Here is an 18,526-nt window from a genome sequence, read left to right on the forward strand (position 1 = left end):
TAAAAGGTAGACTGAACCTTCCTTTGTGGTACTGATTTTTCAACATAACAGCATTCCCTACTTTTAGGTAGCTTGATCTTGCTGCACACCTCTGGGATACCTTTTCATTTCTCAGCTTGCGTTTCTGCAGAATTTCCGCCAACAGTCCTTGTTTGGAAAACACGAGGAGAAGTGTGGCTCACTGGTTAGAGCAGGCAGACCCTGAAGTAGAAGTCAGACCCGGGACCAGGGTTCGATTCCCGACGTGGCAGGGTGTTGAGCTCAAATGTCCACGGACTCGATAATTCTCGCTTCGGTGCCTGACCTAATCATGGGTTCACACTATGCAACTCTGGGCATTAAGCTTGCTTAATCTCCACAACGGCCCCCCGCGGCGGGATGCCTGGCTTTCACCTTGGGGATGCCCTATAGGGGCTATCTCACAGGGAAAAACCAGGACGGGTTCCCAAGGCAAGCGCGGAGATACCCCTTCGGGGGTCGATTCTGGCGCTATATAAGAAATGCAATAATAAATAATAACACAACTTCACGGTGTGGATTCACATCTCCCACTGGCCGGTTCATGCACAAGGACATGGGGCTCACTTGTGTGGTAGAGTGAGGGGTCATCTGATACTCTCTTAGGAAGCCATATAGAGCAAAATCCATCTCCTTTCTTTGCCACCGCAATTCTGATGACCTTATTAAGAGTGCGAATGAAGAGCTCTGCCTCTCTGTTGGCCTCAGGCCATAGGGGTATAACTTTTTGGTGACAGATTCCTTTGGATCTTAAATACTCTGCAAATTCTTGGCTTGAGAAAAGAGGGCCATTATCAGTTCGCAGTTCTTTGAGGCAGTCCATGGGTTGCCTTAATTTTCTCAAGACGAGGAATGGTCTTGCTGGCCATGGTGAACTCCATAATTTCAACTTCGGGATACTTGGAGAAATAGTCAATGAACACCATCATATGATGCCCATCCGGGAGGCTTCCTAAATCTGTGCTTGTTTGATACCAAGGAAAAGGTGGAATCATTTCAGTAATTATGGGTGTTGGTGGGTCAGCAGGCACTGCCGCTTGACAATGTGAGCACCTACGCACAGCTTGTTCCACAAGGGCATCCAGACTGGGAAACCACACCTTGCACCCTAAGTCTGGATTTCGTTTTGACAACTCAATGATGAGCTAAGTGTGCCAAGTCCACCACCCTCTGTTCTAGACATCCTGGAATCACCAATCCCGGACCTCTCACCCAGGCACTCTTCCAGCATGGCACTCCGTTTTCCTGATATCACAGTGGAGACACAGAGCTGGAGGCATTCCTCCTTCTTTGTGGCTTTCAGGATTTCCTCCAATGATATGGGAAGGGGCCTGGACCTTTCCACCACCAAGCAAATGTATTCTTCTAATTCCTTTTCATCCATTTTCTTAACCTGGGTGGCGGACAGTCATGCCTCGAGAGATAGTCCGCAGGGTTTTGAGTTCCAGGACGGGTTACCACAGTGAAACTGAAGAACCCATGAACACTGAAATAAGAGGCTTGTGATCGATGTGTACTGTAAAAGGCTGCCCATAAATGTATAAATGAAAATGGCAGCAGCCCCAGTGGATGGCGATGGCCTCCTTTCCAATGTGCGAATACCTCTGTTCCGTCGCCGTTAGTGCTTGGCTGGAATATGCCACCGGGGTCTATCCCCCATTGCCCTGCTGTTGAGAAAGTACCACCTCAAGTCCACTAGGACTGGCATCGACAGACAACTTTGACTACTTTGCAGGGTCGAAATAGACTAATGTTGTGTCTCCTGAAAGGGCTTGCTTCGTGGTCTGAAAAGAGCTCTCCTGTTCTGGTCCCCAGTTCCAGGCAATGCTGGACTTGGTCAACTCCCTCAGCAGAGCAGTAAGATCGGTCAGGTTGCGGATGAACCGGCCACAGTAATTCACCATTCCCATAAAGCATTCTCCGGCTACATTGTTGATGCAGGAGCTGTTTGCATATTCTGGACTTTGAGGGGGTCTGGTGACACCCCTTCTTGCGAGAAGTGGTAGCCAAAAAACGATATCCCTTTTTTAAGAAAGTCACATTTTTCTTTGTGGAGCGTTAGTCCATTTTCTATCAACCATTGAAATACATCTTTAGGCGGGCAAAATACTCTTCCAGGGTGGGGACGTGCACCAGAATGTCATCACTGACATTAAACACCCCATTGAGGCCGGAAAGTACCCCGTTGGTGGTGTCCTGGAAGACCTCCGCAGCCCTCGAAATTCCAAACTTAGGCTCTTGTACCTTCTTAATCCCACATGGGTGGAAAAAGTGGTGATCGCACGGGATGCTGGATCCAGCATCAGCTGGTGGTATCCAGCACGTAGATCCATTTTTGAGAACCATTTCGAACCACTGACCTCAACCAAGATGTCATACACTGTAGGGGTAAGGTGTCTTTCTAGCTTTATGGCAAGGTTGGGCAGGTGCATATCTACGCAGATCTGAACTTCTCCCGGCTGCTTTGGTTTGCTCGCAACTACAATCGGAGACACCCAGGGGGTCAGGCCTTCCACTCTTTCAATAATATAAGCCTATTCAAGTTATGCCAGTTCCTCCGACACCTTTGGTCGAAGGTGGAACACCATCCTTCGGTGTCGTAAAGTGACGTGCTGAATTGACTCATCGGTGTGAAGCTTTATGAGCCAATCTTTTAAACAGCCTATGCCCCTCAAACAGCGGTGCAAACTGTGCCATCAAGTCCTCCAAAATTGCTTGATGCACGCTGAGTGCGAATGCGCCCAACTGGAGAAGTTCTGCTGTCTGGCAACTCAGCAGCAAGCCTTGGCCCCTTTTGTGACATATATTTTGGTCCTCGCTAATCGGGCACATTGCGCAACTTCAGCGGTGAACACTTCTGCCAGCGGGAGGGGATCAGTGGACCCACAGCATAGACTCTGGTGGTAGTTTGGCTCAGGACCGGTGGGACGGGTAACCTGAGCATCATTGACTGGGCCATTATATTGATAGACACTCGCGTGTCAATCAGGGCTTGCACCTGGTGGCCCTCAGCCAGCACGCTACACTTTGGAATATGTTTTCGAAGGTGTACTCCCAGTTGCAAGGCATGGATGATGTGAACAGCTCCCTTCACCTCATCATCATCCATGTCTCCTTCATTGGTTGGACTGTCATTGGTGTACACCTGATTGATTGCTTCCAGTTAAGGATTACTTTGCAGCGCCGTGGTGTGGCAGAATTTTGCAAAGTGATTCATCTTGTTGCAATTAGAACATCTTTTTCCATTTGCAGGACACGGACCCTTGTGAGGGTAAGTTCCATCACATTGGTAGCAGATTCCAGATTCCGACGATTTTTTGTTCCTTGGTTTCCTCTTCCCTGGGTTCTTGGCTGTGACAGCATTTACTAGCTTCACCTTTACAACTTGTTGACACGCCACCTCCATATGGGCTGCCCGTACTTTAGATACTTTTTTCGGTCTGCCCATGGTCAGTATGTCTGCCATTGACATGCACAGGACTTGCAGAATATTTTCACGTAGTTTTGTAGACTAACAGCCTTGAAAAAATTGTGCTCTGATTTCATGAAAACTACGAAACGCACGGAGCCGAAGGAACGGCCGGAGCCAGAGGAGAAAGACTTCAGTATAATCCAGCATACATGCGGACATCGATAACTTAAATTTGCGGATGAAAAAACGCACAGAATCATATGTATGTGAACAAGCCTTAAAGTTCGGAAATCATTCGGAAACGTGAGCAGCTAACAATGTAAAAATCTACTCAAAAGCTTATAGCACAGGTTAATAAAAATTAAAACGCATAAATGCAGACCACAATAAACATGAAAAAAACCTTCATAGCAAGAGATGGTGCATACAATAAAGGAACCTTCAGCGGTTTTTCAAGCAAATTGCCCCACTTCACAACAACCTGTTCAGAACAAATAAAGGAGTTTTTTGAAACCACAGAAATTTCGCATTCAGACCGAAGAAATTTCTGCGGTTGCTGGTTTACAAAGTGAAAGTGGCAGACATCTTTTGGTGCGAGAGAATTTACAGAAGCTCGATCCTGGACCTGAGGAGAACCCCTAAAAAGCATCCAATGGGGTTTGAAACACGTAGACCTTTCCTTATCCAAACAAATGCACACTAAAATGAGCTATCAGGCTAAACACTGTATGATCTATGATTATTGTTTAATCGTGGGGGCCTGAATTTTACAGAGTTTGACAAGTGCCCTAAATAGGGAAATGGTGTCTTTTAAGAGTTCTAGATAACAGTAATATTATTGTAACCATGCTTTCTCTAGCCTGGCTTTTTCTCTTCTCTTTTTCCCTTTTTTTCGTTCTTTATTATAACAATAGTTCTGTGGAACTAGAGCTCAAGAGTTAATGTATTATTATTCTTTTTTCATTATATATGTGTAATGTATTGTAATGTAATCTATGTGATTATTGATTCGTTTGAGATATACATGGAATAATATCTGTCTTTGGTTCATATGAATTGATGTTGAACTATCTTGAAAAATTATACAAAAAAGAAAAAAATTAAATGTAAAAGGAATATTGTAAAATTAAAAATAAAATGCATTTTTTACAGTCACAATGAGTGTCACATGTGATTGTGCATAAATAATGATCTAGTAATTATCAGCATTGGCAACTGTGTTGGTCTTTGAAATTGATTTTGGCCTAGCCTTGCTGATTAGGGCCAGAACCCTTTAGTGTTTCAAATGATTTTTTCGGGGGCATCTGGCACAGTGCACGTGCTAGCTAAGTCTCACAGTCAAGCATAAAATGCGTCGACTGACTCTTCCGGTAGCTGGCAGACTTGATGCAGCAGAAACAGCTCAAAGTGCAGGTTTGCTAGTGGTTTAAAAAGGGCGGTAAGCACTCACTCGTTTCATAATGGTATATGTGTGTGGGCGGCCAGCCTCAACCATCGGTTTTCCTAACTTGTGGATGGCTGGTCCCCCTACATGTAGCATCATAGTACGTCTTCTCTCATCATCCAGGTCAATGGCAGCAAAGTAACAGCCAGAATTATCAAATACCCGTTTTGCGAGTCTTTATTAGCGATTCATAAGGAATCGCTATAACAGACTCGCAAAACGGGATTCATGTAGGAATCGCAAAATAAAATGTGATTCCTACACATTCCTTATTTGCGATTAGCAAATTGCTTATCGCAAATAAGGAATAACTCCCCATTCATTCCTATGGGCCAAAAGGCCCATAGGAATGAATGGTGAGTTTTCCTTATTTGCGATTAGCAAATTGCTAATCGGAAATAAGATAGCGATTTAAAGGGTGCCAGGGGTGTCCAAAGGACACCCTGTAGCACCCCTTAAATGCAAATTTAAACCAGTGTTGCGCGCACACATGTCCAAAGGACATGTGTGTGGTTAACATGGAAAAGATAAAAATGCACTAAAGTGCTTTTTACTCTTTTTTCGCAATTTACCACGAAGTCAGACTTCATGGCAAATTGCGACCAAATTTTGCGAATTCGCAATTTCAAATTGGTTGATGAATTGCATTTAAGGAATCTCTATTAGAGATTCCTTAAATCCAATTCCTCGCAAGTATGCGATTTCGCTAATAGCGATTTTTGTATTTGGGATGATGAATCCCAAATGCAAAAATTGCACTCGCAAAGGGCCAGATTCTCAGAATCTGGCCCTTTGCGAGCGCAATTTCGCTTGATGAATCGGGCTGTAAGTCTCTTGGCGCTGCACCCAGTCCTTCCACTTAGCTGCTTGAGGTGAGGGAGAGCCATTAAGTAATAAAGGTTCCACAGGGGAAATGGCAGACATGGCGCTGGTGTTTGGGTGGCAATTTCAGTAGGTGTACGATATTCCACCCCCAGGTCCTGGCTGCTGTGAGCTTAAACTGTCCCTTGTACACCTCAGGTGATTATGGGTGTATGCAAACGTGGACTCTTCCTCCTTTTGTAGCCTTGATTCACTTGCCTTGTGGACTTGTATACACTGCACAGTCTTGCTGGCTGTTGGGCTGTGTGTGTGTGGGGCTTGTTTTCTTTCCTTTCCTCCTTCTCTGATTTTCAGGAGGAACAAACTCTGTCCTGAGCACTTCCAGCAGTCACTGTACCCCAGGCAGCCTTGCACGTGTGAGAGTGGTTTTCTCTCTCTTCTTTAGGCCGTCCGCTGCCACACACATCTCCTCTGCTGCACACAGGAGATTAGGCCATGCCCCCTTTATCGATATTGGGTCAGTCAGCAGAAATGGTACCTCTAAGTCGCTACTTGGTGCTGCAGTAAAAGCACAGGCCCTGCCGGATATAGGCATGGCTCGCAGCCCCGGATCATGCCTCCAAACACCGATACTGGCCGCCTCTCAGGGATAGAGCACTGTCACGCTCACTACCTTTGCCACACCATCACACACAGCAACAGACATCAGGCAGGAATCACCAGTTGGGCGCACAAGGACGCCAACAGACACTGCCCTACTGGTAACCAGCCCCGTCCGGGGTAGGTTGCGGGTTCAACCGGCTCGTCGCCACTTGTTATGTTCACCAGTGGTAGCAGTGAACGTATTCACAACAGAGTACCAGAGGGTCAGTAAAACAACAGGCTAGTTAAGAAAGACAGAACAGGTGTAGCGCTCCCACTATCCATATGATTTCGGGGCAAATGCTAAAGAATATATATATATATGTATGTATATATCTCTATGCCAGATCAAAATCAGTATCTGGTCTCTGGCTCCCATCAGTCACCACTCGGAACCGCCCTTCATCATTTGGGGCCCCGAGGACCAACACTGTACCAGATCTCGGTATATTGACAGAAAGAGAAAATCTTCCTGTAAGTCTGTGTGTGTTGGTATTATGGTCAAAACCATATATGTTGGTGAAGTGGCTGATGGGGTTGGAGAGAAATCTACAGTGCAGTGCAAGAAAAACCAGGAAAAGAATAAGGGTGAATAAAATTGGTTTAAGGAGCAAAAGATAATTTATTAGGGTTTAACTCCTAGCACCAATGTTAAAAAATAGCTCAGACAGGGTGAAATTATAACCTGCCTAGTGGTGTGACGTGGTCGACATGTTTCAGCAAACCTGGCTATTAGCCTTGCTTTCTTCAGGACCTATTAATTACAGCTACTGCAAACAAAAAACAAAAAACCCAACGTGACAAGTAAGTAAAAGGGTAAAAGGTAGTGTGGGAACGACACAGAAAAGTCACCTGAACCTCCAGGTTGTGTCTGTTCCAGACCTCTTCTTACACTCAGCGGCGGGCTGAAAATAAAAAGCATGGCGTGAGCTAATCCTCCCATACCTGTCTTCAACAAGCCTGTCTGATATACCTCGTGCAATTCATCCACATAGGTTTAGTCCAAAACCCGGACTCTTAAATAGGCACACTGACCCAGTATTAATGAAAACGTGATGAATGAAACATTTCAAGTCTCACAGGGTACCCCTTACCTGATCAGTAAGAGATATACACCTCACCTCGCCTGGCTGCGGCTCCGGACTGGTGAAGCACCGCTCTATAAAGGGAGTGAATAAATTCAAAGTCAAGAATCATTCACCGTGTAGAGCCTGAATTTGATCAATGAGAGCACTGTTACATGTCAGCAAATAATGGGGAGTGGTGTCATAGCCATTTTAACATAAAATGTATGTATCTGATGTTGCGAAATATCTGTTTCTGTTGGACCCAAATGTCAAATGTGCACAGCCAGGTGGTGTAAAGCCAGGTAGTGTATGGCGGTAGGTGTCGTGTCACTGCTTGATTATAGAGTGTGCCCAGTATTGTAGGACTCAAATGCCAGAAACGCTTGTGTCACAGCGTGAGACCCGCCAAATTCAAAAGTTTCTAGCAGCGGTAACGCGTTCCCCATCAGTTTACAGGGCTGTGAACGCGTGGGAAAACAAGGACCCACAGGACCCGTTTACTAACGGCTTGCCTGTTTAGGACTGAATGCTAAGGCTCTGAAACCTACGCGCTGTTGCCAGGGAGCATGGCGCGCACTCACCTATCCGTCGGTACTTCCTTGCGGCATCTGTGCCGTCTGGGGAGGTACCGGCGAGATGTTTACAACATGATTATGTAGCGCGTACCCTCATTGGTCCGTTCCGCTCACGTGACGCGCCAAGTAAAGCGTCACGCGTCAGCAATGGAACGGAACCACTGATTGGGGCAGCGTCCCGGCTAGGTAACCAATGGTAAGCCTAGTCGAGGATAATAACAAAGAGCTAGGTCCCTCCGTTGTAAAGGCGTTTAAACAGCTCTAGACAGAGCGAAGCAGTTATCAATATGAGCCGGTTGACAGAATAACCACCGCTCTGCTTGATCTCAGTGTAACAGCGATCAGGACACTACCAGAGATTGCAACTTGCAGAGTCTAGCGTGATGCGCAGTCACATCAGAATGTTATCTATTGGATGACACAGGTGTCATAAGAGTCTTAAGAGAAACAAGCATTGGCATAGAGTAGCATGTAATGGCCATAAGGGCACCTTTGACTAAGTTTGATCATTACACTGGGATAATGACTTTGGGATGAGACAAGTGTCATAAGAGCTTTAAGAGAAACAAGCATTGGCATAGAGCAGCCATGAGGGCACCTTTGACACAGTCTGATCACTATACTGAATCGGATACACAGCACTGTACTGAATCGGATGCACAACACTGGGATGACTCAGCAGTGAACGTATGCAGAGGTAGGCCGTAACCTGTGCTAATTAATAAACCACACAGACAGAGTTTGGTGGACACCGCTTCACTGACTTGGTAATGCCCCGAACCCATTTATTTAACCTTGAAGTCCCTGCGTCACAGTCATGACTATAGGGACTAACGCACAGAGGGGGAGTGTTGTGTGTCGATTTAGATATTGTTTCTAGATTTCCCAATTCATGCCCTTATATAGGTACAATTCACAATGCCCTTATATAGGTATAGAAATCCATCCCTTATTTAGGCACTGCTCATGCTAACTAAATACAGGCATGGTCAACTACATCCGATCCTCTTCGTTACAACGAGTTCTTGGAAAACCAGACTCTTAAGCCTTTAGGACTTCCCCTTGCCTGGGAATTGATTTCTCAGAGAACTCATTTATTATGCATGAACATATATTCCTTAGAGGTTTATTCATGATGTTCTTAGTCCTGACTTTTAAGTCAATACTGGCAATCCTAAACACCTTCAAGGTATAAATATGCCTTCACTTGCTATGGTAAGGCACTGTGCCGTTCAACTACTTACTTGCACCCGGCTCGCCACAGCAAGTCCTGAAGGAAACCAAGTCCCCATCTGATGCACTGACCAGACGCTGTCATCCTCCTCGCTGAGAATCCAACTCCAGTGTTTCTGATTCCCCTTGCGATGTGTTAGAGATCGAAACCGGGAAAGAGATACCAACCTTTCTCATTCTAAGGTATGGTGCTGATTAGAACCTAGAGAAAATGTTGGCAAATTTTGGCATAACTAAAACAGACTAAGACAGCACCTACTTCTTCCCTCGAACTAGACTTAGGCCAGGTACACTGGGGTAGGATTATTTTAGAAGCACAAGTTGAGTATTTTAGCCTGTGTTATTTATGTACGTATTTTAATGACTATATGTCATAACTACACGACATGCTATTACAGTAATATTTTATCTTACTGCTAACGCTGTACATTTTATACTTTGCATTCGGTCTTAAGATTGTAGCAGGTCATATCTCTTGCATGCGAAATAAGACTATTCAATAAACCCTTTTTATTGAAACGCCCGTCTCTATTTCTGTGCAACTCTGTAGAAAGGAAGCATGCACGATTGACTGAGTGAAACGGTTATCTATTGTTTCCACGACTCTGAAGTTATTGTTCTGATTCTAGGGGAAACAAAGTTGTCATGTTTATGTGGTTGTTAGAGACTAATCTCTTCTTGTTCATTCGAGAAAGTTTCTAGTGACCTCTGAGTTAGCTGCCACTCACAAGTAATTAAGTTTAATGTACTCATAGAGACATACTGGCCTCAGTCCTATGTCAAAACTATAGTGTATATTATTCCAATGTGCAGAGCCTATTAGGGATATAGGAACTACACTACATGATGCCCAACGGTTTGGTAATGCACTAATTTAATGCTAGATACTGAAGTAACTCAGTCGTGCTTTTCTCAGAGACCCCTACTCATAAAACTCCATTAGACGTCTGGAGTGGGTAGGGATAATATCCCCCATAGCTGAGTAGGACGAAAATCCTATGTATTAGCTTTTAGGTTTGTTCAACGTTGAAGGATACAGTGTTCCAAAATATTATGCACCTTATCTTTGTTCCCTTGAATCATGCTCTGCAATTTACATTAAACAATGACCGAGGACTATAACACCGAAACCGGTGGAGCTACAGGAGAGAACGCCGTACCAGCTTTTATTTTAACAGGTTTTATTGAAACCGATGAGAATGCTATAATCATTGCTTCACATTTGAGGAGAGCCATCACTCTAAAACTTATAAAACATGGCCTAACATCAGGAAGTGTTAGAGCAGTTTTTGTGACAGAGGCACATGAATATCACCAGACAGAGGTAGTCTATTCATAGATAGTATTCCCAGAATCAAATCCAGTAACACACGTGTTTCACTTCTACAAAGAAGATGAACCACCCGAGGAATGTATTCCTTTTGAGGATATTGAAATTCCACTTACATACCAGGAGCACGAGCTCTGGTTTAATGGCGCCCTTAAACACTTAAACCACATTACCAGGCCCAGTAGGTAGATCAGTAGCAACATGGCCAGTTGTAGCCGGTTATACACCTCATCCTGGCATTGAAGAAATGTCGGACATAAAATTACTTACTCAATTCAAAGTTAATCAGAATTTAAAGACAATTGATTGACAATATGTCATGCGGACTCTCACAGTCCAAGCACCATTAGTTATTCTACTACAAACCTCTCGCCAGGGGAATACACTAAGAAATCACACCACAGACACGCAGTCATGGGAAAATTGCCACAAAACGTGAACAAATTCCATTCTGGATAGCTAAAAAAATTACTCAAATCGAAGAGGTATTTCCAAATACCATTCCTATGACAAACATAGAATTCTAACAGTCTGTTTAACAATGGGGATAACACCACATCTGGAAGATTGCACCACTTGGGGCATAGTCATTGCTGCTATCTACACTAAAACATATGGTGTTCTGTCTATGTCAGTAATACCTGACATCCTGAAACAGATTCAAAACAAATACGGGGCAGAACCTGCTCTGAATTTAGGTAAGGAGTTACTGAAAAATCTCAACCAGGTCTCAACAATAATATTAACTAAAATTAAAGGAGAATCAGCATCAGTGGCAATCCGTCAGAAACTAAGGGGATTTGATGTAACAGAACAACCACAAGAACTAGCCATAATAATAAAAAAATCCTATGAAGAATTAGGCAAAAACAGCTTGGGTGGGAAAACAGTTAAACCACAACTGTCTGAAAGTCCTGAAAAGGCCTTTACTAAAAACACTCCTACCTCTTCTATAAAGAAGTGGGGAAATAGCAAACATTCAAAAGAGAAAGATTCTCAATCCCCCGGCAGGTCTCCACAAAAGGAGCCCTCTGAAAGTAGGTATAGCCTCAAGAATAGGGATAATTTGAGAAAACCTGACAGGTATCAAGATACTGATACACGTTCCTCTCATACCTTTCAGATATTGTCACAGACATCCGAAATGATGGTCAGATCAAAAAAAACTCTTGAAGTCCAGCGACGATCAACACGTTCAGGAAAGAAAACTTAAACCTCAATTCACCAAACAGAAGGTAGCAGGTCTAAAAATCAGACATGCTGATGATCTTGAGGACACAACTCAAGAATGGAGAATGGGGTCAGAAAATGTTGGACAGCGCAGCAGAAGTAACAATAACTCACCAGAACCTGAAGGGACTTCTGGAGCAGTGGACCTGAATGAAGACATTCAAGTTGAAACTGCAGACACCAGGGTTAGTTCTCTGCAAAGGTTATATGAAATAACACTCCGGATAAAGGGAGGCATACCAAGAAAAGTGAAAGCACTCTTTTGGGAGCGGCTTTCAAAGGGTTATGATAAACTTCTAGCAGAACGGGACTGGCCACCAGAATTTGTAAGGGGGTGCCCACATGACAAAGACATCATTATGCCAGCTTTCTCTAACCATATTCCAGTACATTTAAAATACACTTATGCCAGGAAATGGGCAGTTACCCAAGCTCCTGCATTATATAAAAATCATGTAGGTTGGGATGAGGACTCACCTTACCACACAATCCAGTTAAAAAATCAACCAACTGCACAAAGGCAGTACCCAATTAAGCAAGAAGCTAAAAAACAGGTCAGGGAGATCTTAGATCACCTTGAATACCAAGGGGTGATTGAAACTTGCACCTCATCAATGAACAATCCTTTGTTTCCTGTTTTCAAACCAGATAATACATATTGTCTAGTTTTGGATTACAGACACCTAAACTCATGTTGTAAAACATTTGCAGTGCAAAAAGCACACAGTACAGCATTACTGAATAACATTGTGCGTAAAAAAGTAAAGCCACATTAGACATTTCAAATGGTTTCTTTTGTCAAAACATTGCACTTGAAAGTAGGTATTTGACCGCTTTCTCAATATTGAGGACCCAGGGTCAATTCTGTTGTCTCCCTCAAGGATTCAAGAATAGTCTGGGGTTATTCTCAGCGAGAATTACAGAGTTACTACAAACTAATGATAATTAGATATATATCATTAACATATGACAATGCCTGACAGAAGATGACCTGAACAGGCACTTGAACAGGGTGAACACCATTATACTGGGCTTCGCCTCTGAAAAGTAAAAATTCAATTTAAAAAAATCAAGAATTGCCCATCTCTACATCCTTTTTCTAGGATATGAACTATCAAGTGAAGGCAAAAGCCAGGCAGCCAACTTTTTAGAAAAGTATGCGCTGCTCCAACCTCTAAAAATGCTGAAAAACTTACAGTCGATTCTAGATTTCCTGAATTTTGGAAGAACCTACATTCTAAACTATGCAGAAAGGGTTAAACATCTCTACGAATTAATCAAACCTGATTTTAAAATCACACATTGAACAAAAGAACACACAGAAATTTTGCGTTCGCTACAAACAGACATGTTAGCAACAAAACATTTACAAACATAAGCAAATGTATGCATCTTAGTGATCCGAATGATTCTGGGTAAATGCAGATTTACCTACTTCATCTTTAATGAAGGTGAGAAAGTACCAATTGCATACAAATCCCATTTGTATACACAAGCAGAAATTAAACTTACATCAACAGAACATTTTTTGACAGCAGTTCAAACCGCTGTAGCAAAAGAAGGAGCCCTAGCATAGGGGAAACACATTATGGTCATAACTTCTGTACCAGCCTTAGAGGCAGTTACAAAAGCTAGCATTCCAAATGCAAAAGCTTTACATCCAAGATGGATACAATGGGTTAATTCTCTTGCTGCAACTGATGTTGAATACGTTTTTGATCCATATTTGAAAATACAAGCATTCCTGCAAAATGAACACAAATGTCCTCTGCCTATGGAAATTCTACCTCTAGATCCAGTATGAATGTATAATTTATACTGACGGATCAGCACAACCTGCTATAAAGTAAACAAGCTTATAGTGCGGCATGCGCGATCATTAAAGGTCATATGCGCAATGGCAAATTTCGACCTATGGTCACAAAAACGCAATCTCTATTAGATTGTACAGTTTAGTGAGCAGAGATACAAGCATTCAAAATGGCACTTGAAAATACGGATCGTGAATTCCCCACACTCATAGTGAGCTTTTCCTTTTACTGTGTACAATCTTACAAGGAATATTTACAGAATTGGCTTCAAAAGGGTTTCAAAGATGCAAAAGGTGGCACAATCAAGCATAGAATGCTTTGGGAACAAGTAGTTCAATTGCGAAACGGACTACAAAACACTCACCTGATACACACACTGAGTCATCAACGTGATGGCGTTCACGTTGAAGGGAATTCATTGTCTGATGAAGCCGCTAAGGGGGCTGTGTAAATGGCTTCTGTAGCTGCAATCACTCATTCAAAAATGAAAATAGACAGTAAAATAATACTGGCAGCCAATGCTTTGAGCAAAGGCAGCGGTGCAGCGTTACCTAAAGCGTTTCCACTCTAATACTCATATATAACTGATGCGAACAATGTTCCGTTTGCTTAAATCCCTGGAGTGGGGGATAGGTTAATACCAAACATGGAACATAGATTAGGACTAATCCTAGCAGCACATGTAGAGATCGCCTCTGCTCATGCAGGTTCTTCCACCACTGTATCATTATTAAAACAACAATACTGGTGGCTCGACATTAGGAAACAGACTTGAAACTACGTTTTGAACTGTGAAACATGCCAAAAGATGGAAGTCCCTACTGTCAAACGTCCTGTGCAGAAGCCTCTGCTAATTTCAGATAAACCATTAGCTTGTGTTTACCTGGACCACTGCGGTCTCTTACAAAGGGATGGTAACTATAAATATATCATGGTCGCAGTGGACTCGTGTTCTAAGGTTCCTTTGGATGTGGCCTCATCTCTCGGCTGACACTCAAACTGTTATAAAAGATTTGCGAGTCTTTATCGGCGTATACGCAATAGGCACACTACACTCTGACCATGGCCCTGTGATTAGCTCTTGAGCTTACAAAGAAGCCATGGCCAGTTTGGGTGTTGAATTGCGGTACTCTTCTCCATTCCATCCTGAGGGAAATTCTGTTGTGGAGAAGAAAGAAATGGGACATTAAGCAGTCTATAACAGCTAGGGTATTAGGTTTGGGTGATGCGTGAGGCAAACATCTTTATGGGGTCCAACGTAGTCTCAACAATTTGCCAAGAAGTTCTCTAGGGGGTGTCACTCCATATGAGGTTCGATTTAGAACAAGAATGTTGGTTCCGGACTGTGATTGTCATGGAACAGTGGTGGAAAATAAGAAATTTGATATCAAAGATCGTTTGGCTGTTTTACAGGACTTAAATGACCTAAGATCGAAACAAAGCAACGTGTTCCTGAAGTCAACCCCCTCTGGGAAAAAAACAACCGTCCCAGCAAGGCCTGTCTGGATCCCAAAGCTTGGTGATCTAGTCAGAGAAAAGATCGTGGACAAGAAGGAATTTGGACCTTCTTACAGACAACCAGTACCTGCCCACTAATCCACGGATCAAGAACAGTACTACTGCCGCCCCTTGCTGGTAAAAAGAAGAGAAGATTTGCATCTATTGACCTGATCAAACACACTCACACTATGTGGCCGATACTAAGCAGTCGGCCAAGTGGTCTCTGCCAATATACGCCGCTAGCAACAATCCAAGAGGTTCAAACTGAGAGACTCATCACCTTTGAAGATTCTACAGTTAGAAAAGAAGGACTAAGCAACAAAGCAATGGAACTCGTTCCTCTTGAGACCCAAATAACAGTTTGTCCTGATACACGTGTCTACAATGAAGTAACAAGTGATCAAGTGGTTCCAGCGATTTCAACAAATCTGGGTGCAATTCCAACCATTGACAGAACTGCCCCTGGCTATTTAATTAACTTTGATACGTTTTCTGAGGATCCCAGCTAACCTGAAACAACGGCAGGAAAAAGAACTTTCAAAAAACAAGCAGCAGACTTTTTTCATCACCTGAAAAAGACTTATCTGGTTTCACCATGGATTGAACTATGGATTGTTTTGGGAATATTCTTCTTTTTACTTTGGTTAGCTCTGGTAATAACTCTGGGTATGCTGATAAATGGAAGATATATTCAAATGGACACAGCAAGTAAAAAAGTGAACTTACTTCTCCAGCCACATTAATCATCCCATCGTGAACAAAGAGACTTGTCAGCAGTGAACATCACACCGGTTCCTATACGGCATGGTATAGTTTGGGAAAGAACTGAATATGACATTTTTGGCCCGTCAGAGCTGTTGAAGAGTCCACACTTATTCAAGATTTCATTAAGTGACTTTATTACCTCTAGTACCTTTTCTGATGATTGGGACTTCAAGACCTCTAATAATATTATGTCAGATCTAGAAATGTCTGCAGTAGTCACAAATCATAAATATTTAGAGGATTCATCGGACTATGAACAAATGTATTGTTATAACCATTATGGTCATCATTTCTTGCACAAATCTTCAATACCTAGCAATGGATACATGTATTACTAATGGAAACATTGTCCTACACCTCTAAAGGGTAGCTCAAAAACATTTGCAATGAAATTTCCATATTTTTCAGGGTTCAATTTATACAATGCTGAATCATTTTATTTTACAAAATGTGAACAAGACAGGAACGAAAAATATGTTGACCAATACAACACAGATTTATTCTGCAGCCTTTATTGCCCAACTGTCTAGGCAGGGTTTCAACTTTTGGAAAGACACCATTTAAAAAAAAACAGTCTGGGGTACATAAGATTGGCAAGTGCAGGGGATAGAAGCTTTGTTTAGAGCATGTATCATCCCTGAGGAAATTATGTTTTTGAATGACACTGTCCAACAAATGTCTTGCCTTGGGTTAGCCAAGATCAAGGACATGAACACACCAACCATACCTATACCTATAAGTAATAAAGTAATAGCACTACACGGGGGGAGGTCGACGTACATAATATTTTGCATCACAACGGATCACATCCAGAATGGAAAAAATGGTTGCTCTGGCCCACAGACACAAAGAATTGTCAAGATCGATTCTTGAACAAAACACAGGGTTTCACTATCAGTAGCCCAGACCTAGGTATGGGCGGAAAATCCGTTTCGCTCGCGGATTTTGCGGATTTTCGGGAAATTCGCAATCCGCGAGATTCGCGAATCTCCCGCAAAATCCGCAAATCCGCGAGCAGCGGATTTTGCTCGCACTGTTCGCGTGAGTTCGCGGCTTCCCAGTACAACTTCGCGCCCCGCGAATAAGTGCTAAATTGCAGAAATACGATCTTAGCAAAACTGAAACTACTTACCAGGTTCAAAAGTTCAGGCTCATCATTAGTAGCCATTTCCTGTAGTGCTTCCTGAGGGGCCCCTCCAGAGTTCAGTTGCCAGTTGCAACTATTATGTGACCCTGCTCTGAACCTCAGAATAGTTACACATATGCCACAAAGGTCCTGAATTACAGCTAAGGGAGACAAGCAGGAGCCAGGCTGGAAGTTAAAATCCATTAATCAGCCCCTAATTCATTATTGTCAGTTGGGGCAGGGCAGGTGTTGTAACTAATTTTGCAACAATGAAAGCACTTAGCAAGTGCAAAAGATCACTAATCAGGGCGCACTAAGGAAGCAGGTGCCAGCTAAAAAAATATTCTGTGACACATTAATCAGCCCCAAATTAATTCAGGTCACTTGAGGCAGGGAAGGTGTGCTTTGCTTTGCCGAAGATAATGTACACTGGACAACCAGAGGGTGTGGTGATGAAACAGAGGGTGGCATGGGTGGGCCAGAGGGTGGCATGAGTAGTCAGAGAGTGGCAGTGGTGACAGAGTGGCAGTGATGAAGAAGAGTGTCCCAAACAGGCTGGACACGTAGAAACAACAAGTTCGCAAAACTTGCGACCCGACAGGTAAGTTCGCAAATTGCGAAATTGTAAAAACCCTCGTGAACTGGCAGAAACACGGGCGAACACAAAAAAAAAAAATCCGCAAATTCGCGGCAATTCGCGGATTTTGCGGATTGCGAGTTCGCAAATCCGCAAAATTCGCGAACGCGAGATTCGCAAAATTCGCCCATGCTTACCCAGACCCAAGATATGTTCAAAGACAGCATCCTGGGATAGTAACAACATATAGTGTAGGGAAACTATGCCTTGATTGGCTATAGAAATCTACACTTGAGGATGTAAAACAACACTTATCTTTACTTAAAGATGGCCAGACCTTAGGGAATTCTTGCTAGCACCAAGAAATCTGCGTCAAAAACATTTCATATATGCCGGTGTCTATATGCTGCATATAATGAATTATGGAAGATTACCCAAGCAGAGACTGCAGAACGAGAAATTGATCGTAATAATTTACAGAAATCTCTCTTTGTAGTAGACAATGGGTAACAACTCTGTTGTCCAGGATATATGCATTGGACAGCATTGTGTCTTCTGCTATAGACATCATGGAACAAGACTTTGTCATGCTGCAACATGGTCAGTCTCAGGAACGTTCTATCATGCTATTAGGCTAGGCGCTACAAAACGTGTGTGCAGGCTATGTGCCCTGGCGTTTAATCAATACTAAGTCACTGTTTTCAGGATTCAATCTCACTGATAATTAGAACTAACTGGCACAAAGGGGAGCAGACTACACGGTGCTGAACATTGAAAAACTGGAAAGATTACCATTCACAGTGGCAGAGAAACCAGATACTGAATGGCAAAATCACTCTGCCTGTTACAATTTTCCATTTTCAGTATTGCCTAAAACACATACCAGCAGGCAAATATGAAAGGTTGGGTAAATAATACATCAAGACATCCTGGAATTAACCATACACACACAGATGTTGGAGTGGGGGACATGA

This window comes from Lissotriton vulgaris, chromosome 7, assembly GCF_964263255.1.
Source record: "Lissotriton vulgaris chromosome 7, aLisVul1.2, whole genome shotgun sequence".
NCBI classification, from domain to species: Eukaryota; Metazoa; Chordata; class Amphibia; order Caudata; family Salamandridae; genus Lissotriton; species Lissotriton vulgaris.